Below are 24,771 nucleotides of genomic sequence, written 5' to 3' on the forward strand. Positions count from 1 at the left end.
TGAAATAAAACTCTAAGCAAATAGAGTTTTGCAAATTTGTCTTGTCTTTTATTTTAGGCTTAATTAAACTTTTTTTTTTCTTTTTCTGATGTTGGCAGTGTTGTGTAATATGGCACATGCAATGTCACAGGCCCTGTCAGGTGCAACCCTCAGGCTTTTCAGACCCTGAAATCTCCCCTTTAGTTGGCCAAAGCTCATGTCATTGTGTGCCCTTGTCCTAGAGCTGCATTGTAACTGGTCTGGGGTTTGGGTCAGGGAATGGGGTCATAAAACACCTGTCTCCATGCAGGATCCTGTTGTAATCACCTGTTTAATGGAAAAATGCAGTTCTCAGCATAAGTGTATGTAATACCGTGAGTTTGATCTTTATAATTTTTCTCACCACATTCAAATAATGTTCATAAATGTGAATCTCTTAAAATTCTTGAGTAATGCACTGGCCATTTTGCTTTCACACTGATTTGTGATATGGAACATGGTCACACACACCATCTAAGAGATTTTACTCTGCCTTTTAAAAAAAAGTGATATAATATTACTAATCTGGAATATTAAAAATTGTAATATTTGGCTGCACATTTACATAAGCCCCCTTTCTGCTCACAAAATCCCTTCATTGAGGCCTTGATGGGAACATGTGTGTAGTCTACAGTGTATGGCACCAATCACTTAAGTTAAGCCTAAGTCATAAGTCATAATCGGCATGGTCATCATGATTGCATTATCTTCATTAAAAATTATAATATACCCTAAGTTGGCAAAAAAAAAAAAACGACAGAAAGCTTATCAAGTTCTCCGCATCTCCAATGGTGTAAAGGAAGCCACTCGCAAATAATTTTAGGGCAATGCAAACATTTTGTGCTGTTGTTGAAGCCCGATATCGAATCGAACATTAATGTGCATTTTCAACAAAATAATAATGTATTTAAACGACACCCTCACGACGATCGTTTTTTACGAGAAAAAATAAATCTCAGAAATTAGGCTACACTGTCACACTGCGCTGAAGGACTTCCCGTATCAGCCGCGATCTAATCCTGTTTACATGAAATAAGCCTGCTCGCGAGCAGGTTCAAGCTGACGGACCTGTTGCTATGACAGCAAGTCCAGGATGAGCGTCGAAGAACCAAACGATCCAAGATCATGGCAAATCGCCAACAATCAAATCCAGCTAACTGAGTTAGCGACGTACGAAGAACGAGCCCCAGATGCCACTGATGAGTCCTGCTGACTTAAACGTTCACATGAGTCACTGCACATGAACATGGTAAAGTGAAAAATCAAATACATTGGAAATTACAGGTAAGTACTATGTTTCAGGAATGGCACAAAGCTGTGTGACTGTTCATCAATGTGTTCAGTAATGTGCTTTTTTTGTCACTTGTTGTGTATCTTTGGATTATGTTGTGTTGTAAATAAATCCAAACAATCTAAAAGCCATTCTTTTTTAAAACTCATTCTTTGTGCAAGGCTCCTTATTGTGCGTTCACACTGGACACGAATAGCGTGTCAGGCACGAATGATTTCAATTTTAAGTCAATGCAAAGATGCGTTACGTGCATAAAAAATTCCTGCGGCGCGAATGAGGTGTAGAGCACGGCGCGGAAGACGCCTCATTCGCGCGGCAAGTTCGCACGAATTGAGCGCCTGGCGCATTAAGCATGAATGATTTAGTTTAGTTTAATGCTATTTGTGCATTCACGCGTTTGACGCGAATTCGCGTCTGCCGCCTGAGTTGAAAAATCTGAACTTTGGCGTAAATTCGCACCGCGTTAACCAATCAGGAGCTTAGCTGCCTGCTCACATGGTGAAGGATCTGGATGCCTGGTGTGGTTCTAATGCACAACAAAGCAAATATTTGATCACTTTAAACTTTATTTCTATATACGAGACATGTTCATTTTGTATTGAATGTTATTCATTCCAAATATAGATTATATCAAATATTATTATGATAATTATTATTATTATTATTATTATGATATTATTATAAAGACAACCAACACACATGTGCATAAGTTCGTGTCTGGACGTGAGAGAGAGAAAAAAATCACAGGACAGTTTAATAACTTTTGGAGGCTGGCTCTATTTATTATCAAAACAGAAATAAATGACAGCTATATTAGGTGGATGAGGACGAGGGTGTTCCTCGCTCCGATGCGGGACAACAGGTCATCAAACTGGGCGCGGGACAGGTGGAAGTACCGCTGACAGCGGCCGTCATCCAGTGCAGCTCTTGGAGCGAGCAAATGGTGAAACTCGCCAAACGGTTCGGCTCCGAAGGGTCCGGTGGACACAAATATACGGCGACGATGATCCCCACGCCGCTGTTTTGCTCTCCAGAGTAAATACAGAGCAGTGACTCTCTCGATGAATGCTCGATCGATATAAAAAAAATGACCACCAACGGATTTAGTTTCTGACACGCGTAAATTTCGCTTCAAACTTTTGTTTTTACACGAATCAGTTTCACTCTTGACACGCGAAAGTGGTCAAGCGTCAAACTAGACGCGTCAGGCATGAATTTGACGCGCTATTCGCATCCAGTGTGAACGCACAGTTATAATGATATAGGGCCCGATAGCGCCTAATAAGGCCAAAGACCCTAATAGGGTCTGTCTTTCTCAGGTGTGAAACACTCAGTAATAATGGGTGGTTAACGCCTCCCCACATAAAGCTTTCTTATGCAAAACACGTCTTTCACATTTTAAATAATTATAATGTTTTATCTGAATGAGTAGTCAGGATGATTTTCACAGTTTTGAAGCAAATATTCTAGGCCACAATTTTCAAAAGTCTTGTGAAGAAATAATCAGTATGAGTTTCATGTCCTTATTTCAGTGACATTTTTTTCACAAACCACGCATAACCATCATAATCTCAAAACTACAAATTTTTACATACGTGCTGCTGACATATTATTGTAGCAGAGTTTGTGCTGAATACAGTGTAATAATACTTTAGCCATGAAAATGTCACAAGTAACAGAAAAAAAAACACAAATGTCATAGCATGTCAGAACACCTCCAGGACCCACATACACCTCAGACCCCAGAGGGTTAACAAAGGTAAGGCTCAGCCTATTTAGGTTGGTCGATCAACGTTTTGTTGTCCTATTATGGAAATTCACTGTTTAGCCTTTACAGTACACAGTAGAGCCAAGTGATAGCCGGATCTCTGAAATCTCAGTTGGGGTACCCTACGCTCCACTCAAAACTAGAGTACAGTCCGTTATTAATCTGACACAGATTTGCGGTAACACAATTTTATTTAACCTTTATTTAACCAGGAAAAGTCCCATTGAATTACAGTAACTCTTCTCCCAGGGAATCCTGACCAAGACTGGCGGCCAAAAGTTTCAAAAATACATAAAAGGCAGGACAAAGGTTATATATGTTGAGGAAAATTTTAATTTGACTTAATCTTAAAGTAATTACTAGTAAAGATTATTAGATGATTCAAAGGAATTAGTTTCTGTTGAACCAAATGTATGAGCAAAGTGTACAGGTATGTGTTGTACGTGCATGAGATGACCCACTGGAACAGATGGAAGGAGACCTCTGACCTTACGCACAGATCAGAATGGCCAGGTTATTTCACTGACCTATTGTGTAAGAGCTAAGAATTACATAGAAGTCCTTATCAGGAGTTGACTTGTACAACAAAGAACCTTGAAGTTGGGTATAAAAGCTGGCCAGTGGGTGCAGCCTGCGTGTCACTCTCATGCATAGCGTTCCTTCTGTGTGTCAGACTGAACCTTCTTGCAAGAATAAAGTACTTCTTTTATTTCATTAATTTGACTCTGAGCCGTGTTTATTTTCAAAAAGCAAATCAGATTAAACCAAACAAAAGAGAGGGAAACTGATATGTTGCTCTGCTTAAAGGTTAATAGATAACCTCCACATTAGCTGACTTTGATTCCCTTTAAATGGTCATGATGAGTCAGAGAATTAAAAAACCTTAGGTGGTTTCTTGAAAAATAATGGATCTAGTGGCAACGTATGACTTCACTAAATAGCATCTGTGTGCTTCACTTTCATCTTTGGTCATCCTTGAAAATATCCAAAACGAGTTCCATCCTACATCTCAGCAAAAAGTCCCCCTCTTAGTGGACATGAGTCAACGGATAAAAAGCAAAGGTGTTTTCGGAAGATTTCATTTAAAGAGGTAATGGACTGAGAAATCAAATTTTCCTTGAGCTTCTGACATCTAAGAGGTCATCATATTATAAGAATATCCTGTAAGCAGGGTTCGAATTACGTGGGAGCCAGTGGGAGCTGAGCTCCCATGGGGGCTCTAAAAATCATCAGCACCATTATTTTCAATTACAAATAAAGCACTTTTTTCTTCAATAATCAAGGCATATCTGTTAACCCTTTCACACACAGCTGTGAGATTAGAACAGTCAGTGCATCTCGTGATCAACTGCTAAATTCAAAAGTGCTTTCGCGTGTTGGCTGGCGCTGACCCAGCTAACAAAGTTAGGTTCTGAGAACATTTTTCTAACATTCAATTTTGGTTGTGGGAACGTTGATTTGAAATGTTCTGAAAACGTGGAAATGTCCAGTTTGCTTAACGTTGCTGGAACAGTATCTTAATGTTTGCAAAACGTTGCTGGAATGTTACCATAATGTTGTTGGAACGTTATCTTAAGGCTAGCAAAAAACGTTGCTGGAACATTAGCAAAACGTTGTTGGAACGTTATCTTAAGGTTTGCATAATGTTGCTGTAACATTATATTAAGGTGAGCATAACATTGCTGGAATGTTAGCATAATGTTGCTGGAACGTTATCCTAAGGTTAGCAAAACGTTGCTGGAACGTTATCTTAAGGTTAGAATAACGTTGCTGGAATGTTAGCATAATGTTGCTGGGATGTTATTTTAAGGTTAGCTTAATGTTGTTGGAACATTATCTTAAGGTTAGCATAACGTTGCTGGAACATTATATTAAGGTGAGCATAACATTGCTGGAATGTTAGCATAATGTTGCTGGAACGTTATCTTAAGGTTAGAATAACGTTGCTGGAATGTTAGCATAATGTTGCTGGGATGTTATTTTAAGGTTAGCTTAATGTTGTTGGAACATTATCTTAAGGTTAGCATAACGTTGCTGGAACGTTAGCATAATGTTGCTGGAACGTTATCAAGGTTAGTATAACGTTGCTGGTACGTTATCTCAAGGCTAGCGCAACGTTATCCTTTGGTTAGCACAACATTGCTGAAATGTTATCTTAAAGTTAGTATAACATTGCTGGAACATTACCTTAAAGGATTAGTTCACTTTTGAAAAAACTTTTGCTGATAATTTACTCACCCCCATGTCATCCAAGATGTCCATGTCTTTCTTTCCTCAGTCGAAAAGAAATTAAGGTTTTTGATGAAAACATTCCAGGATTTTTCTCCTTATAATGGACTTCCATGGGAACCAGGTCCAACCGAGGTCCAAACGACAGGTAATAACAGTTTCAGATGCAGCATACGTAATTACGTTCAAAAGGTCACGGGCGACGTAGCCAGAAGTACAGAGTCAGTGTTTACAAGTTGAACGCATAGGTTGAACGTGAAAACTAACTCAAACGCCGTTTACAAAAAAGGAATTAAAAGGTAAAACAACGATGTCGGACGATTTTGATTCTGTACTTCCGGCTACATCGCCCGTGACCTTTTGAACGTAATTGCGTATTACGTGGCGTTACAAACGCGCCTCACAGAATAGAGCAAGGCTAGCATTTGTCCTTAGAAAAGTTACATTTTTGGAATAAGTTTTGAAATAACCGATCGTTTCGAATGATAAGACCCTTATTCATCGTCTGGTGTCGTTTAAAGACATTTGAAGCTGCATCTGAAACTGTTATTAACTGTCGTTTGGACCTCGGTTGAACCTGGTTCCCATGGAAGTCCATTATAAGGAGAAAAATCCTGGAATGTTTTAATCAAAAACCTTAATTTCTTTTCGACTGAGGAAAGAAAGACATCGACATCTTGGATGACATGGGGGTGAGTAAATTATCAGCAAAAGTTTTTTCAAAAGTGAACTACTCCTTTAAGGCACAATGTTGCTGGAACGTTATCTTAAGGCTAGCAAAATGTTGCTGGAGCATTATCCTAAGGCTAGGATAACAGTTTTGGAATGTTACATTAAGGTTGGCATAAGGTTCAAGGGGAATGTTCTTTCCCCCAAAATCTTATTACAACATTCAAGGAACATTTATATGGAATATTCCAAGAACATTAAAATGTCTTATTCTAACCTAATATTGTAACCTAAAATAATTTTAAGGTTAGAATATTAAGGAAATTGTTTCTGCATCATTCTTTCAACTTTATTTTAACAAACATGTGAATTACAACTGTGCCCACATTTTATTATATAATAAATGTACACTTTTACAGCCCATCACAAAGTTGAAATTTTCCCTTAAGGAACACTCCGCCGTTTTTTCATATTAAACTGTTATTCCCTTTTCTAAGACGAGTTGCCTCAGTGCGTGCACTCAATCGCTCTGGTGCGTGACAACACTTTGATAGCATTTAGCTTAGCCAAGTTCATTTAATATGATCCAAACAGAGATGAAGTTTGAAGCAATCAAACACCTCCACGTTTTCCCCATTTATTGAACTATCTATTGAATATATCTCTCAACTATCTATTGAATAAACTGGGCCAAGCAAAATGCTATCAAAGTGTTGTCGCACGCCAGAACGATTGAGTGCATGCACTGAGACAAGAGAGGTATGGATCAACTCGTCTTAGATAAGGGAATAACAGTTTAACATAAAAAAACAGTGGTGTTCCTTTAAACTTGAAAAGCTACAATATATATATGAAGCGTTCAGATGCAAAAGCCTCTAAGTGCCATTTGAAATTTTCTTCTAAAATTATCATTTTTATCAAGCTTGTATATTTAAGTTCAGTAATTTCACTTAAATGGAAATGAAGATTACCTATTAATGGTCATTTAAGTGAAATTACTGAACTTAAATATACAAGTTTGATAAAAATGGTCATTTTAGAAGAAAATTTCAAATGGCATTTAGAGGCTTTTGCATCTGAACTCTTCATATATATATATATATATATATATATATATATATATATATATATATATATATATATATATATATATAGCCATAACATTTTAATGTTCAGAAAATATTAATCAAATGATTGTTCTGGTGCCAAACTAGCACATTGGTCCACTCTCTTCGCGCTGTGGTCCAGTCTCTTCGCTCTCCATCTGTAATGTTAATATATATTGACTAATGTTACTAATGGTGATTAATTATTTCATAAAAATCTAGTAATAATAACAACAGTGAGGCTATCAATAAATGTTAACCCTTAAGTTATTTAGGCTGTGTTTTAATGTACTAAATATTACACAAGATTCAAATCCTCCAACAACACGCTCATCCATGAGCACTTAAAGGTATTGTAGGTCGGAATTTTATAAAAAAAAAACTTTCTATATATTTATATATATATATATATATATATATATATATATATATATATATATATATATCAATGCATAATTAAATTGTAAGTACTCTGAAAAAGAAAGTATAAAAATTGAGTGTCTGTAGACCTCTCATGAGTGTTTTAAACACAGCTCATTATTTCCATTCACTCCACCCCCTCCCGTCTGGGCTCCTTCCAAAGCCACGCCCCAAAACACATGAACGCGCGACTCTGACAGCTGAGCTGAAGACGCATTATTTCAGTAGCACCTCAATGCAGAACATGAGATCCACGGGGAGGAGTCGGATCACGATCCAAGGGGTGGAGATGGGTAGGATTAGGGTTGGGTTTAGGGATCAGGGGGCGGAGTTGGTTAGGTTTAGGTGTATGTAAGGTGGGAGGAGTTGGATCCGACTCCTCCCCGTGGATTTCATGTTCCGCAGTGAGCACCATCTCCATTATTTACCTGAGACGAGTGGACAGGAGCGCAGTGCATGTAGTGACATCATGCCAGAAACACATGTAAATAAAAAAATCTAACTTTATCATTTAGATAAACAAATAAGATGTATTTTAGTACTCACTATCAAGCTATTGGTAAAGTTTAAAATATATATTTATTGATTCGCTAACGAGCTAGTTATCTATAAGGCAAAGCTAAAAACAGTGTGCATGATACATGTTTTTCCATTGTCATCAGTTACACTGTGATGAAGATGAATTTTGTGTAAGATTCATAACATATATATGGTGTTCGGCATGTTACTTCACACCGGGCGCGAATAGCGCTTCAAATTCGCGCCTGACGCGCCTAGTTTGACGCTTGACCACTTTGTGTTAATTCGCGTGTCAAGAGCGAAACTGACGCGGGTAAAATAAAAAGTTTGAAGCGAAATTTACGTGCGTCAAAACTGAAACCCGTTGACGGCCATCTCTGTTTATGTCGATCGAGCATTCATCGAGAGATTCACCGCTCTGTATTTACTCTGGAGAGCAGAACAGCGGCGTGGGGATCATCGTCGCCGTATATTTGTGTCCACCGGACCCTTCGGAGCCGAACCGTTTGGCGAGTTTCACCATTTGCTCGCTCCAAGAGCTGCACTGGATGACGGCCGCTGTCAGCGGTACTTCCACCTGTCCCGCGCCCAGTTTGATGACCTGTTGTCCCGCATCGGAGCGAGGAACACCCTCGTCCTCATCCACCTAATATAGCTGTCATTTATTTCTGTTTTGATAATAAATAGAGCCAGCCTCCAAAAGTTATTAAACTGTCCTGTGATTTTTTTCTCTCTCTCACGTCCAGACACGAACTTATGCACATGTGTGTTGGTTGTCTTTATAATAATATCATAATAATAATAATAATAATAATTATCATAATAATATTTGATATAATCTATATTTGGAATGAATAACATTCAATACAAAATGAACATGTCTCGTATATAGAAATAAAGTTTAAAGTGATCAAATATTTGCTTTGTTGTGCATTAGAACCACACCAGGCATCCAGATCCTTCACCATGTGAGCAGGCAGCTAAGCTCCTGATTGGTTAACGCGGTGCGAATTTACGCCAAAGTTCAGATTTTTCAACTCAGGCGGCAGACGCGAATTCGCGTCAAACGCGTGAATGCACAAATAGCATTAAACTAAACTAAATCATTCATGCTTAATGCGCCAGGCGCTCAATTCGTGCGAACTTGCCGCGCGAATGAGGCGTCTTCCGCGCCGTGCTCTACACCTCATTCGCGCCGCAGGAATTTTTTATGCACGTAACGCATCTTTGCATTGACTTAAAATTGAAATCATTCGTGCCTGACACGCTATTCGTGTCCAGTGTGAACGCACAATAAGGAGCCTTGCACAAAGAATGAGTTTTAAAAAAGAATGGCTTTTAGATTGTTTGGATTTATTTACAACACAACATAATCCAAAGATACACAACAAGTGACAAAAAAAGCACATTACTGAACACATTGATGAACAGTCACACAGCTTTGTGCCATTCCTGAAACATAGTACTTACCTGTAATTTCCAATGTATTTGATTTTTCACTTTACCATGTTCATGTGCAGTGACTCATGTGAACGTTTAAGTCAGCAGGACTCATCAGTGGCATCTGGTCCCTGTATAAAAAAAAAAAAAAAAAAACATCAGCTGTAAACATTAGGGGTGTAACGGTACAATGTATTCGTATTGAACCGTTTCAGTTCGAGGCTTCCGGTTCGGTACGCATACAAACCGAACGATTCCTTGGACCATTTTTCCTGAAAAATTCGCACTGGTGCTGCTATGGAAGTAAAATAATGTCAAATGTTTTTCAAACAAAAAGCATGTTGAATTTCACGAATTGAAAAAAAAAACGCATTGTGTTAGCCACGCTTACATTTTAATCCATTGTATTTTTAAGGCTTGCATTTTTATGGGCTGAAATTCAACATGGTTACATATTTAAGCTGGGAATTTTTCAATTAAAAACATTTCAAACACATTTTCATGATTAGAAATTCAATAATTATTCATATTTCACTTCCAAAACTTTCAAACTGTTTAAAAATACAACCTAAAATATTAAACAGGCAATTTTCGGTCCATTTTATTTCGCCTTGAAAATTCACTTCCACAAATTCAGTGGTTCAAATTCAACAGAAAATACTACGTTGACATCCAGGAACTGCAGGAAAAGCAGTAGATTGCCGAGTATAATCTCCATCTGCTGTTAGTCGTCTTTACCAGCAGGGGGTGCAAGCGCATGTTGACAAGCACCAAAGCAACAGATGAGAGGCCTTCACAAAATGTCATTTGCTGAAATGGACAGAGCGATGAGTAGCCTACGAGTTATAATTTCAGACCGTTCTCATCCTTTATCGTCACACAGAACGCTATATGACAAAACGGCGCTATAATACGCACATGGCACCCTTTATCGTTAATATTCACGCGAACCCAAGTCGTCATAAATCCTTTAGCGTAATATGAGACTACCCTACCCTACCCCACACCTAAACCCAACCATCACAGCGCGTGTTATATTAACGATAACGGGTGCCATGTGCGTAGTATAGCGCCGTTTTGTCATATAGCGTTCTACATGACGCTAAAGGATGAGAATGCGTTGATAATTTATATGTGAGTGGAAAAGGTTGATTAAGACACAAAACACATGAGCCTTTTCTCAAGTGACTTACTTTTACCCCTGTGCAAAGTAAGGTGATTTGTCCACTGCAAAACTAAATTCTCTCACCTGGCATTGATAGTAAAACAACTGTAATACACTGAGACAGAGTGAATTGTTTGTTTTAGTCACTAAGGCAATTTTATTTAAATACAGCACCATTAAATACAACCCAATTACAATTATAAATTAAATCCAGCAATTATAAATTAAAAATTACATCTCTACCATGATATCTGCTCATCTCTGTGTTATAACGTGAATTGTCTTGGCCATTATCCAGGGCTGCTTACAGTAGGGGTATTTGTCATCTTATTTTATTTGCTCTTTTTGTCCATTTGTAGCGCGCGTCACGTCACCTATTAGCGTCGCGCCTGCCACAAGAGCTCTCATATCCTTGTCTTACCTTAAAAATCTTCTCATCTTCAAATCTCTTTAGTCCTATAGGGTATGTGCACAACCGTAGTTTCGAACTTCCGCTTTTGTCAGAAGTTGGCGTATCAGTTTCCGATCTACGTCTGGTCATCCGCATCCACTAATAAACAAACAAGATGAGTGCTGCTGTTGTACGAAAAAAAAGAGTTCTTAAACACATCTAAGTTTCTCAGAACTGTAGTGGATCTAACGTCCGTTTCACACCCGTTTGCAGTGTGTGTTGCGGTGCAGGATCGTGCTGTTAGTGCGTTCACATATTATGATGCGTTTGCACAGTGAATAACTGATCCGCCGCTGTACAACAAACACATACTTAATATTTTTATTAAAAGTCCAGAAGTTATGCTGCAACTTATTTTTAAAAACAAAAAGTTGTGTCAGCATTGCGATTCTTTGTATGCACGTTTAAACACAATTTAAACAATGTAAGATAATGCCGAGTTCAGACTGCATGATTTTAGCCACGATTTTGGCTCGCCGACAGGTTTTGAGAAATCGCCGACAAATGCCCGAAATCACAGGCAAATCGGCGCTCATTCACGCGAGTGACAATCACGCAGTGTGAATGAAAGACGCGAACTGAGAGAATCACCGACGAGTCGCCGACGCCCGTGAGATATTTGGCATGCTAAATATCTGGACCTGTCGGCGATTCAAAATCCTGCTGTGTGAAAAGTGTTTTGACTGAAAACTACATCGGCGATCACCGGCAGCCAGTGAGAGAGCAAGATACAGAGCAGCAGGGAGTTCGGGGAGGAGTTATAGATCACATATCAACATGATATGGCATTGTTTCAACAAAAAAAGCGTATTCTCGGTCTATTTGGACACAATAAATGGAAGAAAAATTAGTAGAAATTTGGCAGGAGCAGTGTCTGTTTCACCAGCTGTACCACAACCGGGTCGGTAAAAAAAAAGTCTCACGTGAGAACTCCGGTCTTGCACGTGTGGTGTCGCGCGTTGTTTCCTTTTCATATCTCACGCGTGTTTGTTGTGAAATGTAGTTTGCGTGCAGCGTGCTAGACAGAGTCTGTCGGCGATTTTTCTAAAGTCATGCAGTGTGAAACCTTCTGTCACCGATCCATCGTCCAGTGTGAACACAGCAGTGACTGAATGCTGGCCAAGATAGTCATGCAGTGTGAAAAGAACAGCGACCCGACTACTTTGAAAATCATGCAGTCTGAACTCGGCATTAGGGCTATTACTCCATGCATTAAGTTGCTCAAGCAAGTGGTCAAATATTTCCTATATTAAAATCGCAAATAATTTAAATTAAAACTTGAAATTGACAAAAGCAGCCGACTTGCCTTTTCTTTTGCATCTTAATTTTAAAACAATAGATCTTTCATGTCACAAAACTTATTTTTCCACCTCCACGATCGAGACGAGTTCATTCTGTCGCCTGGTTGAAGTAAATTGTAGTTTTCCTTGATTAAATGTGCATTTATGGTGAGATTACTACATTTTATTTAATCAAACGCATTTATGGTGAGATTACTACATTTTCAGGTCAATCTTTATCATTTTGACCACTAGTGTTTGCAGCACAGCAGAAATAGATTCGGTGTGGAAACGATCGCTGTGCTGCTGTTATATGTACCACACCAGTGAAAAGTGAAAGCCCTAACCTGTTTACATGGTGCGTAGAAGACTGCTGTGCGGCACTTTCTCTGCTTCAAGTCGCTAACAGCCATTTGAGCTTCTACTGCTTCCTGATAAACACCAACCTTCGTGCGCAGTGGCTGCACAAAGACATTTTGATCGACGCGCAAAAAATAATACAAATATTAAGTATGTGTTTGTTGTACAGCGGCGGATCAGTTATTCACTGTGCAAACGCATCATAATATGTGAACGCACTAACAGCACGCTCCTGCACCGCAACACACACTGCAAACGGGTGTGAAACGGACGTTAGATCCACTACAGTTCTAAGAAACTTAGATGTGTTTAAGAACTCTTTTTTTTTCGTCCAACAGCAGCACTCATCTTGTTTGTTTATTAGTGGATGCGGATGACCAGACGTAGACCGGAAACTGATACGCCAACTTCTGACAAAAGCGGAAGTTCGAAACTACGGTTGTGCACATAGCCAATTCTTCTGAGGTAAATCAAAGAGATTCTTTGTTTTGAGGTAATGAGGCCGTTAACAGTTTCACTTTCCTCCACATGGATCATTTGCATATGAACAGCTCTTGCATGTGGGCGTGGTCACATTAGAGTTAATTAGGACATGTTGCTGCTTTCATACGGATTACTTAAACATAGAATATTAGTTTATGATATAATTTACATCATTTTACATCTGTATTTTAACTATTATGGATGGGTTGGCTGTAAAACTGAATTGCCCCTTGGGGACTAATAAAGGTATCTGAACTGAACTGAACTGAATTTAAAAATAGAAACTCGAAGCGTTGTAAAGAAATACGTCTCAAGTCCGTGTGACAAGCATTTTCTGTTTTTCAGAATGAACTTCACATTGAGAGAGACGGGAGAACGTGCATCATTTTTATTTTCTTTATTTTACGAAAAACACAACATTTTGTTTGTATTATTAGCGTAAACAAATTAAAGACGGTAGTGCAAGTCTCAACCAAGGCTACTGAGGCAACAAACGTAAAATACGTACCAATACGTATATCACTGCAGTTTCCAACAGAAATGAGCACTAGTAGAGGCACTAAAACAGCAAGCACTTTAAATCCTTTTCATTAAAAAAATATGATTATAGACCATTTCAAAAGATGTAAACAACACTGGTCCAGAAACACTTCCTGTTTCAGTTTGTAACTGTTTTACACAACCCGGCGCGACTTACTCGTGTTACTGCAGTTTGGCTGCTGGTTATGTTGCCCGCCCGCATACCGCCTCCCATGGCCGAAACTGGTATTACGACACCTGCCGGGCCGGGGCTAATAATTTAGCATGCTAATTCAGGTTATATCTCGGCAGCACTATAACTTGCCAGTTTTTTAATGACATCATTGCACTTATTTCTTCTCATTCTTTTGATGTGTGTAGCTCATTTTTTGGATATTTTCACCTCAATTATTCCATATGGCATCTTTAACATTGAAATCATTCGCGCCTGACGCGCTATTTGCGTCCGGTGTGAACGCACCATTAGAGTTTCCATGATGAAAGCACTGTTGACTCTGATGAGGACACTGGGGTTAATGGCATTTATGAGTCTTCCCCTACCATCCGAGGAAAAAAATATCGCTCCCCAGATGTAGATCTACATTTTGCTTTGTTTCGCTCGGACATTTAACGGCGTAGACATACACACATACACGCGGATAGCTCAAAATGCGTATTATACTTGACTTGAAAGTGGCGTGTCTGTTTACGCAAAAGTCATGATGTCATGTTACCGCATCGTCAGCTCGAGGACAGATCCGGGGTCGAGGGCGAAGCAGAGGAGGTCGTGCAAGAGGCCGTGCTATTAGGGTCCGAGGAAGTAGAGGCTGAGGACGGGGTGGTTGAAGTGCAGGGCAAGGAGCACTTTTTAGAGAAGAGGACCTACGTCAAGTTTTGCATCTTCAAGCTCAAACAAGGGCATGTTAGAGCTCAAACAAGGGCAAAAGCTTAGTCTTTCACTTTTAAAAAACTTTTGCTGATTACTCACCCCCATGTCAGATGTCCTTGTCTTTCTTTCTTCAGTCGAAGAGTCGAAATTAAGGTTTTTGATGAAAATATTTAGATTTTCTCCATATAATGGACTTCAATGGGAACCAAATGAGAGTTTCAGTGCAGCTTCAAAGGGCTTTAAACAACACCAGACGATGAATAAGGGTCTTATCAAAAATAAATAACAAAGTTTAAGTTTTATAAGCTCAAATGCTCGCCTTGCTCTGTTCTGTGATGCGTGTTCGTGACTTTCCTGTTCAAACTCGTTCATCAAAATGAACGAATCTTTTTTCGAGTCATGACTCGAAGGGTCCTAGATAAGACCCTTATTCATCGTCTGGTGTCCTTTGAAGCTGCACTGAAACTCTCATTTGGACCTTGAACCGTTTGGACCCCATTGAAGTCCATTATATGGAGAAAATCCTGGAATGTTTTCATCAAAAAACTCAATTTCTTTTCGACTGAAGGAAGAAAGACATGGACATCTTGGATGACATGGGGGTGAGTTATCAGCAAAAGTTTTTTTTTAAAGTGAACTACTCCTTTAATCATTCAGTGCAACCTTGGCAACAATCCCGTTACTTACTGTTAATTGCTATGGTGCTGAGTCATGCATGTAAGCAGTTTGTGCATCATATTGAAAGTGATACTGAAAGTAGTAGTGATAATATCAGTTGTGTGATGCAGCAGTGCATCAGCATAGACTACTATAAAACGTGTCTGCACTGACTGGGGTGTTAGAGATCTTGAGAAACTCATTCAGGAGACATCAGAGGATCAAACTACGGCTCAAACGGTCTTTAGAGCTTCAGAATAAAGGCAGGTAAGCAAGAACAATCCTCAGCAGTATTTGATAGCAGATAAAGTTCATTTCAGCTTACTTGAAATCACTGTAATGTTGATCATTAATGCTGGGAAAAGCATCTGCTGTGCAGCAAAACTAAAAAAACAAAACAACAAACAAATGATTTGCTCTAACAGCTGAGCAATCTTTTGAAAAGATCTGATTGCAGAATTGGATATAATTTATTCACTGACTGTGTCGCTGTTCGGTGTTGCAGAATGAATAGATTTATTTGTATTGATTCAAATGCAGTCCGATAACCAAATGATTCTTGGCACTAATTGAATCTAAGCAAACAATTTAAATAAAATATATTTAAAAATGTATAAAATAACCATTATTGTTATGAATTACTCATACACAACATGAATGTAATGGATCAAAATCCAAACTGATCAAAATACATAAACTGGACTTGATTTGCTGACATAAGGGACAAATGCAGAAGTTGCGCATGCGCACTATAGTGAAGAAGAAAAAAAAGAAAAAAAAAGTGAACTGAAGGCGGCGGCAAGTCGAGTCGTTGGAGGCGCGATACAAGGCAGCGATTTGCGTGAACAGATGTGGAATATTCGACAAGGTAAGATATTTTTGATATTTATAAATGATTAAGACTTCAATATCAACTATTTTTATCATTTAATCGTTCGGATTTAATATCTTATTTTCGATGTGACTTCACTTCAGAGGAATTAACTTTTTCGGCCTTTCCATTTATATAAAGAGTAACATGTTTTCGACTGACTATGTGCATCATTTTTGAATGTAGGCAGATTACCTAAAGTTAGCATGATTTTTGATAACGGCTCCGTGATGTCGACGTGCATCTTAACGTTATTTTGTAATATGCCAAAACATTGCACAAACAGTCAATCGAACGTACTGTATGCCTGTATGAATGCTACAGAACATGTGCTGCTGTTCACGGTTGTATGTATAGCCGGACTAAACTAATTCAGTGGCTTAAACGTGATTGTTTTGAACATAAGCTGAAAACGAAATCAGATGATCCTGCAGAGCCCGTCTCTGATCCTGCCAACGACTGTAGTTTGCATCACCTCCCAAAAGACGACGAATCATCCTGTGTACATTTGTTTAAATTCTTAATGTTCTATAAACTCTATCAGCATGTGATCAGCTGTTCTCTACTGATGTTACACCTAAACTCCTAAAGGATCAAAGCCTGTGTTGACAGAATACCAAATGTGCCAGTTAATGTATTCAAGTAGCACATTCATTTATAATTTTGAATAAACTCCAAAGCACAATGACTAAGTGTGTATTTTTTATTTTAATTGTTTGTCAGCTCGCACAACTGTCTGTCACCATGCCTTGATGAGTATTGATATTATTAATAATGTTATTATAATACTCTCAATCAAATACTGTGGAGGGTAAAGGTACTGTTATTTCACCCTTTTTAATTTCGTTGAGGTCGTGTTCCCACATCGTTAGCTAGTTTGGATCGCTATAACTTTTGAATGAACCAGTGTCAAGCATGTCAAATTGCGCTTTGTTTACTTCCAACCGGAAGTCGCGCCCACTTTTGACGCAAGGCCTCATGGGGCGTAGGAAACTTGTGGATAGAGCTCGGGCGTAGAAGTTATGGAACGGTGCATTGTGGGTAACGGCGGCCATTTTAGCGGTAACGCAAAAGCCGGTTGTATGATTCTCTTGCACCATTCTCTATGAAAAGAGAGAATGGTGCAATAGTTATTAAAGTTTACCACGCCCAAGTTTCCCTGATATTTTGTCCTACCTGGTCTGTGGAGTGAGCGCTTACACCTCCGATCAATTTAAAAACTTTAAGTCACTGGAGGCTCACCCGCAGTTCACACATGGGTGGGTGCAAAATCTGCAGATCTTCAAAGTAAACGCGGAGAAAACAATCGTTCGCACTAAGGTAATGTTAACGTTAACCACGCATCAGTGAATATACACTGGAATCCAATGGAATATCAATGTAGTAAAATATTATTGCAAATGTCTGTATTTATTTGTTCAGAATTAAAGCTTTTGTAAAACATAATAGTGCTCAAATATTTCAGTCTGATGCGTGTGCAGGACAGCCATGGCTCACTGAGGTCTCTGCATTGTTGCTCAAATGTTATTCCTGATTTTGTAAAAGGCTTTGGTTAAAAGCATCTACTAAATTAAAGAATTTAAAGGAGAGAGTGGCAGCAGCTATGTCATAATCACCCATCCATCATTGCAGCCACACTTGAGTGCTGTAATTGTGCAACATCTAGACATTCCCTCTCACTTTTATCAAATGCTTTAATATTTTTTATTATTTTTTTTGCTTGTTTACACGTGCTTTACTTCACAAATGAAATGACTGAATTTTTATTCATTTGATATATTATTTATTTTTTACTTGTTTTCATGTTCTGTATTGTGCCCTACAAAGGCAAAGCGCAGTAACTACACATTTGGTCAAAAATGAGTTAAGACTTATAATGGGCTTTATGACATGTGTTCTGTCTTGTGAAAAAATATCTGGGTTAAATTATGTCCCGTTTCGGAGATGCATTACCACATAATCTACCCATAACATGTTTGACTGCCTGGTATAAAACTTTAAAGGCCTTTTTTCTCTGTTTGCGTAGTTACTGCACTTAGCCTTTGTAGGCAATTTCACAAATAAAATGACAGAATTTTTATTCATTTGATTTAATATTATTTAAGGTGTGGTAAAGGGTGACAACTGGAGCTTGCTGCCGTTGAATCCTCCGCTGATATCTGTCAGAATTCCCACTGATCCCTTTGTGACCAGTGCCCAATCAGGGTCGCATTTCATATGCTGGCTTGCCTGAAAACGAAAAAAACAAAAAAACTGAATTTCTGTTACATAGCTGCCTGGTAGCAATTGTGTGATTTACATTTACATGTATTCATTTGGCAGAAATGTTTAAATCCAAAGAGATTTAAATAAACTAAAGAGCTCCAGCAATATAAGAACAATATAACCTATTCATAATAATTATCCTTTGCACTACTATTTAGTTCTTTGTGGTTATTTTATTCAATTCAACTTAATTAAATAATTATCTTATTTAATTTAATGTTGTTATGGCTCTGCATGTTGGCACTGGAAAATAAGTTGCTTGTAATCTCATTGTACATATGTATAGTGACAATAAAAGGGCATTTCATTTCATCATAATAAAGCATTTTAATCGATAATTATATGCTGATTTGGCTAACAGCTACAACAGTATCTTTATTTAACAGCTTGGTCCCAAAAACACAGCAACGTACTTACTGCTTTAATCTAACAGCAGAGAGTTTACTGCTAAATGAATACATTCAATGTAAATAGCTAGCTAGTTAACTCTGGCAGCTGAAAATCTTCTGACCATGTCATAAAAATATCAGTTATCAGTTAGCCTAACGGCTAATCGCGATGCTAACGGAGTTGATTACAAAGCAAAGAGACCACAGTGATAATTATACCTTACCTTTGTGAAAGTGCCGTGAGCAAACAAGCATGTCCTTGGAAATATTATCAAAGATAATGGTTTTCCTCCATACAGCAGCGACCCAAGCCATCCGACGCCTCCTTGTGATTTCAGACACCAAGTCTCCTTGTGTTTTTTCCACGTTGGAAAATGGTGAAAAGTAACAATTTGAGAGGCGTTTGCCCTTTCGATCGATTACAACAGTTCACAACAGAGCAATACTGAACCATTTTCCTTAAAAAATCGAAATTGAAAAGGATAAATACCAAATGACCAACATTACAATTTGAATTCCCACCTACTGCCTACTACAGTACATCTACTTCCGTACCGTGATTCCCACAATGCACTGCGACGTGACGCAACGATCCCGAGCTCTATAGGATTTCTAGTTAAAACTAATATTTAAAAGACTACGGTCGACTAACTAAGTTGTATATGTGCGTCATTTTTAGTAACAACTTGTCATCTCGACGCAAGTTAGGGCTAACGTACAGTTTAGGCCTAACGTTACTTTGCTTTTAAAATACTTTGAATATGTCAAAACATTGCACACACATACTTAATCGACCGCATATGAAAGTTATTTACATGTAAAGGTGTATAGGATTTCATGAAGTGGAATAAGTGCTTTCTTTTTTTCATGCTGAGTTGTAATTTTATTTCCAAAAAAATAATAAAACTGGATGTCTTTGCTATTTCAGAGTCCTCATCGATGTGACACTGTTTCAAAATTTCTGGCTCTGGTCAGGCATAATCACTCAATTATGGTAGGTGTATTTTTTTCTTTGTAATAAAGTTAAACTTGACTAATTTCTTTGCAAAACTGTGACGTCTGTTGTTTTCTCTCTCTTTTTGAATTTCAGATATGTGAGTTTCGGGAATGTGGCAATATAAAGTTTGTGGCACGGAATTATCCAGTAGGTATGAGTTATTGAAACATTCTAAGCTTAAACTAGGGCTGCGTCCGAAATCGCGTACTATGTGAGTAGGTACTACATTTAAAAAAGAACGTACTTCGCGACCGTTAAAAAAGTACGTTCTATATAGTATGAATACGGGTAGTATGAATGAATTCCGGACGTACTACATGCGACATGTTGGAAATGTCACGTGTCATGCGCTGTCATAACAGCGCGGAAAATTTAAAGAGCCCACCTTTGCGCTGTTTTGCTTTGTTTTCATCTGCGTTTTTCCAGCTGGTCGTAGATCATGCCTTCATCGAGAGCTTTTGCGGATTTTCTCAAATAACGTAAGTAGCATTTATTTACCTACCTATGTATACATATGTAAGCATGTGTGTACCTGTTCCCTCTATTGATTCATTCATTGATGGTAATAATAGCACAAGCGGTGTGCCTGCTTGTCTCTGTGTGTGTGTTTATGTATCATACAAGCTTGATAAAAACTATAATTCTAGAACAAAATTTAAGATGTCAATTTACATCTGAAGTCAAATATATATATATATATATATATATATATATATATATATATATAATGAATGTTATATTTTATGGCAATAGGTTTTTTTCATTGCCATTACAGTGAAATAACTAAACACAAATATACAAGCCTGTTAAAATTATAATTCATTTAAACCACCACATCTGAAGTCAAATATAATGTTTTATATATATATATATATATATATATACACACACACACACTTGACTTCAGATTTAAAGTGACATCTTACATTTTCGTCAAGAATTAGTTTTTATAAAGCTTTTATATTATCATATATAAGTATATATATACACACACACACACACACACACACACACACACACACAGACATATTCAAATACATCATGCATAAGAAATGGGATCTAATATATTTATAAATAAGCAAACACAGGAAACAAGTGTCTTGTTGATTCAAATTGTATTTTATATTAAAACTATATAAATGTTTACAGATTGTGAGCCCTACAACCTACTGCCACGTGAATGCTGCTGTGCCAATCCTTCGGCCGGGGTGGAGGAGCGGACCGGGGTGGAGGTCAGCTCCATCTTCAAAGTACAGCCGAAGAATTGGCACAGCAGCCTCCCAACTTTCACGGCAGTCCATCCAGTCCCTGATTGCTGTAGTGAAAGCAGATTGTGACCATGGGTGGGAAAAGGACGTCGAGGTGCTGGTGTTCCTTTACTGGCTGGCCCATGCAGCATCATACCGGGTAGCATCACTCGTCTATGACATCCCGTAGTCTGCTGTGCACGACATTATGCACAGAATGAGCAAGGCAGTCACCGGCACTTTGAGACAGGTTATCGCTTTCCCCAGTGCAGATGACCAGGAGGCAGTGGGAGCAGGTTTTACCCAGCTGGCAGGGTCTCCAGCTGTCAGTGTAGTAGCTGGTGCAATAGATGGCTGTCACATCCGCATCAAACCACTAGCAAGTGACGTCCAGTGCTACTTCAACCAGAAAGCTGTTTAATTATTTTCAGCTGCAGGCCATCACTGACCACAAGGGGAAGTTCCTCGACATTTTTGTTGGGTATCTTGGGTCGGTGCACGATGCCCGGGTGCTGAAGAACAGCCTGTGTGCACTGGCCGCCTGTTTCCATCTGCAGGATAGTGCATCCTTGGAGATGGTGGGTATCCTTGCCTCGTCTTGTAAACATGCCTTGAAAAAAACAAAACATATTGAATAATTTTAGTGATGCCCTCCAAATGAGATTGCTATTATCAAAGTCCCTTTAGATCTTTTTAGAAACCTGTGAAAGTTACCTTACTAAAGCTGCTAAAGTTCATTGTCTTTCCTCATGGTGACACCATAATAAAAATGTTTTAATACTTTTCCTTTTGGTAGTGCTTTAAGCTCTATTATACTACTTTATGCCAAAGTTATGTGATTTTGTTTTAAGCTTTGTATTCTGCATCCATTTAAAAGTTAATACACAAAAATAAAGCAAATAAATGTTAAAGGTGTCTGAAGTGTGTGGCTATTTCTCTACAGTGCAGCATTCATAGTCAGACAATATATTTTTCAGATATAACTGTAATTTGCTTGTAAAACATAATTTGTTAAATCATTGCATGACAGAATTCTCATTTTGGGGTGAACTATTAAAATAATAATAAAAAAGAATGGTAACACTTTACTTGAAGGGGTGTGCATAAGACTGACATGACACATATCATTAATGTGAAGGAGGGTTTATGACAACTGTCTGTCATTAATGTCATTCGCTCAATTATTAATTTTTTTATGCAAAATTGCAAATATGACATTGTTTGAGTGAGACACACTTGACACTGACAGGTTATGATGTAGGCCTATTGGTTTATGTCAAGTTGTCATGACAAAGACATCTCAAACTGTCATATTCGCATTAAAAATACCATAATTGAGCAAATAACATTTAGTGACAGCTGTTATACATGCATAAAACCACCTTAATATTAATGACATGCGTCATGTCATGATTATAAAGGTGTCATTATGTCATGGTTATGAATATGAATCCTAAATATTCTTAATCTTATCATTTTGCCCCTCCAAAATCAACACAGGATTTAACATTTGATGAACTATGATCAGTCTATGTTACATTGACAAGTTGAGGTACACTTGTTAACAGTAGTTTGCTATGCAGGCAACAAATATTTCATAATAACAACACCGGTAAAGGAGAAATAAAATAAAATTTAATTTAATTCATTAATTTTTGAACAAGGGCAATGCAAAATATACATTAACCTTAAAAAGGAGAAATGCATTTGCAGGTTGTAGCACTTAAGTGCTAATTTCCACCTGATTTTCCTAATCGTTTTAAAATTAAAATAAATAAAAGTTGTGTAAGCATCTCATTCAACTGCGAAACAAAGAAAACAAAGTTATCTAACGTTAGCTGACATGCATTAGCTCGTTCAGTTCGGTAATAATGGCAAAGACAAAAGTGTCATTTTGCAGCCAAATCAGAAAATTGCACCCGCGATTTACATTATTTAAACGTTTAACAAGTCAATCGTTTACTTACATGATGTTAAACAAACACAATTTCACCACAAATAAACAAAAAGTGTTTAATATAGTACTTACACTTGAAAACTCCATATACAGTGGAAAACTCCCGCGTCTCCGGTTTCCGGCATTTTCAAATATAACGACAACTCCTCCTCTCCCGTGGCATCATGGGATAGTAAAGTGTCCATCGTATGCGCACTTCAGAATCTCGCCGGAAGTAGTAGGCCATCCGGGTACTTCTCGCCTACTGTTTTTCGAATTCTATGAATTCGGACATACTACTCTGCTCGCGTACTGTTTTTCGCATACTATATAGTATGGAAGTACGCGATTTCGGACGCAGCCATGGACATTTTGGGGCAAGGTTCGGGCATCCTTATATTACAGTAATTATCCTTGCACTTTTAAATCATGGAATAACCTCCTAAGTCATATATACTGTGCCCACCGTGATGAGTCATCTCCAAAACAAGAACAGTTAGCCACCTTTTCATGTCAGCTGTGTGCGTGCATTGAGTCAAATGAAAGAGATACTTATCCACTCTATGATTATTTGGTAGGAGGAAGACGAATGGTAACCCTGAAGAGGCACATCCTCATCTAAGGTAAAGTGTTTATTAAAGGAGAACTCTGGCGCAAAATGAACCTTTGGTCTAATAAAATATCGGTACCTAGTAGGGGTGTAACGGTACATGTATTCATATTGAACCGTTTCGGTTCGAGGCTTCCGGTTCGGTACGCATACAAACCGAACGGTTGCTTGGATAATTTTTCCTGCCGGCAAAATTCGTGCTGACGCGGCCAACACAATGTTGCGCAACATCAAATGGCAAGCGTAATGAAACGAAAGCAGAACGAAACTGCGCTACTCGTTATGTGCTTCACGGATCGTTTATCAGTTCGGACCAGCAACATCTGTGCAGCACGAGCCGATCTCGATCAAGCAACACTGTTAACACACACCGCGCTAAGAGATCCGGTAAAGAAAACATTTGAATTCGCCACTGAGGTAATAACATCGCTGCGAGATCTAGTCAGTGAGAAGCATTCACATTTCTCCGTTATTTACCGTAGATCTCTATTAGATCAAACAGCGCTGTCATGGAAACCAGGAGAAACATTGTGCCGTGAATGAACTAGTAATACTTTCGTCCACAGACCAGCAACATTCACCATGGATTTAATATAGTAACACTAACTGGAACTAGTTTGGCTGGAATGGTGAAATGCTTTCAAGTACTTCACACATCTTTTTCCAGCACTTCAAAATTCAAATATTATATAAATAAATATATATTTAAATGTTATTTTTAATGCACTCTCAGAAAAAAAGGTACAAAAGCTGTCACTGGGGCTGTACCTTTTCAAAAGGTACACTTTTGTACCCAAAGGCTGTATATTGGTACCTTAGTGGTACATATTAGCACCTAAAATGGACATATTACCACCTGAAAAGGACATATTAGCTCATGAAATTGACATATTAGCACCTAAAATGTACATATTAACACTTAAAATGTACATATTAGTACCTCAAATGTACATATTACCACCTAAAATGGACATATTAGCTCATGAAATTGACATATTACCTCCTGAAATGGACATATTAGCACCTAAAATGTACATATTAACACTTAAATGTACACATTGACACTTAAAATGTACATATTAACACCCAAAATGTACATATTAACACCTGAAATGTACTTATTAGCTCATGAAATGGACAAAAGTTTACCTTTTGAAAAGGTACAGCCCCAGTGACAACTTTTGTACCTTTT

General features: G+C 38.2%; 1 long non-coding RNA gene across 1 annotated transcript; it reads left to right on the forward strand.

The window, feature by feature from the left end:
* The first annotated feature begins 16,058 nt into the window (after window positions 1–16,058).
* Window positions 16,059–19,938, forward strand: LOC148997236 (uncharacterized). Its single transcript, XR_016168913.1, has 3 exons — window positions 16,059–16,132; window positions 19,718–19,783; window positions 19,880–19,938. It is a non-coding gene; the product is annotated as an uncharacterized LOC148997236 (long non-coding RNA).
* The last annotated feature ends 4,833 nt before the right edge of the window (window positions 19,939–24,771 follow it).

This window comes from Pimephales promelas, chromosome 2 (genome assembly GCF_988280905.1).
Source record: "Pimephales promelas chromosome 2, fPimPro1.hap1.1, whole genome shotgun sequence".
In the NCBI taxonomy this organism is placed as follows: domain Eukaryota; kingdom Metazoa; phylum Chordata; class Actinopteri; order Cypriniformes; family Leuciscidae; genus Pimephales; species Pimephales promelas.